At 39.2% G+C, this 2,047-nt stretch overlaps 1 protein-coding gene across 1 annotated transcript in view; it reads left to right on the top strand.

The window, feature by feature from the left end:
- The window catches only part of LOC106879769 (uncharacterized), a 124,579-nt gene that overhangs the window by 48,666 nt on the left and 73,866 nt on the right, over positions 1-2,047 (top strand). The window lies entirely within an intron of this gene.

Genomic DNA, 2,047 nt, shown 5'->3' with positions numbered 1-2,047 from the left:
TATATATATGTATATATATATATAAATTTAAAATTTTCACAAACTTATTTTCGCAATACTATGGCTGGAAATTCAGCAACTACACCTTGCTTTTACCATGGGTGGAATGAAGTAGGGACAGTTACTCCCAACTTCTTCATGATATCCTTCCACCTTTTCTCATATATACTTCGCGACAGGTGTCTTCTCTCAGTCCTATCTTGCTCTTCAGGTGGTACTTGAAGTAGTATAGCAAACTAGGGCCGGAGATGAAGGATCCTGTCACGATTCCTTGCATTCTTGTTCTCCATGCACACTCTTTCATTACTGCGACCATACACAGAAAACATGCCTCACCTTCCTTTGATAGTCCAGTTGGCAATACAATCTTTATCACAGACTCAGCTGATAGCTGCACTCTTCCCAGGTGCAACAACATGTGTTCTACGTAAATTATCAAGCCCAAAAGCTCTGGGCACTGTACAAGAGCATGCAGAATTAGTTTCCTTGTCCTGCCTGCACTTTGGGCATGCCGGTGGCACTGATCCATGCCTGGATAATTTATCGTGGACAGGCAATGCATCCCTGTAACACTGCCAGGTCAGGGATCTTTGATAATTATCCAAATACCTCAACCTGAAGGTTTTTGAAACAGGTTGCCTAGCTGGTTCTCATCGAACCCCAGAGCCTCTCCTAGGACGTCATCACTCTTATACTCTACCATCCCTTTACAAAATACAGAGGTGGTATTTCTGCTGCCAGCCTTGCCCACCCTGTGGATTAGCATGAGTGCCTTTTTTTTCCACATTTAAAGCATCTGGGTCTACATCCCTCAACTGATGCTCTAGCACTTAGTCCCTATAAAAATGCAGTCTGGCCTCAATTCAAGTATTTCATTTGAGGCTTGAACTACCATCTCAAGAGTTTGACCTTTCCAATTTAGAGCCTCTCGCTTTTTCATTTGAAGTATTGTTATTTCTTCTTCTACATTGTAAATTACAGCTGCTGCCATCCATGTTACATTGTAGCCAACTGGTATCTCCTCTATAGTTATTTTTGCAGTTCTCCGGCCTAGGTAGATAAGGAGCAACATTATCTCATCGCTTTTTAGAGTTTGCATCGATATTTCTTTTGCTGTTTCAGCATTCTCGAATTGCGCCTCAACAGTGGCACTTCTTGGTCCTCGACTGACATAGGTAATTTTTCCCCATATGGGGGTGAGACACTGCTCTACCACCTCGTCCTTCACTGACATAATTCTTTTTTTCTTTACAGTTGTATATTTTGTATACTACCATTCTGGCAGTTAAGCTTTGTATCATGTCCTGTGGTGGCAGAAGTTTTCTTTCGTTACCCCTTTTCTTTATAAGGTTTCAAAACTTAAATAATTGTTCCTTCGACACCTCCAATTCACAAAAATTACCACCAACGGCAGCAGAGAAACTTGGCTTTTCCTTTCCTTCCTGGTTACCAACTTGGTTACTTTCTTTCATTCCAGGGAAATTCTCCACTGAGAACAGAAAGTTGACATTTGACAACAAATTCAATTCCATTTTTACAAATGGCCTCCAAAATCGTTAGAAAAATCGTAAATATTTTTGTCAAAATGACAAAAATTAATTTTTTACCCTGCAACGGGTAAAAAAATCAAAAAACAGTCCAATAAGTTATGCAGAAAACAATTTTCTGGCCCACAAGGCGAAAATTCTCATCAAAACGATGACAACAGTTCAATTCCAAACAGCCTCAAACAAAACAACAGATAATTCAAAAACAACAAAAATACATTAATCAAATAAACTCACTAAGCAACAGCAGCCGAATGCAGAAGAGTGACAAATCACCAGCAATTTCTTTATTATGATAATAAATATCTTTTACAAAGAGGGACAATACAGGACGTGTGTTGATAGCTAGCTGGAGGAGATGTCTTCCTGGGACTAAAAACAACAGTTACATTGTCCTCTATGGGACTGCCACATTTAGTTAGCAAATATACTTTACGATTCCGTACTGTTACTGTTTGCTTCTTGCTCAGAGATTTAATATAGCCTATATATATATATAT

The sequence above is a fragment of the Octopus bimaculoides genome, chromosome 10 (assembly GCF_001194135.2).
Source record: "Octopus bimaculoides isolate UCB-OBI-ISO-001 chromosome 10, ASM119413v2, whole genome shotgun sequence".
In the NCBI taxonomy this organism is placed as follows: domain Eukaryota; kingdom Metazoa; phylum Mollusca; class Cephalopoda; order Octopoda; family Octopodidae; genus Octopus; species Octopus bimaculoides.
Note: the sequence above shows the minus strand (reverse complement) of the source record. Positions and strands in the feature narration are given on the sequence as shown.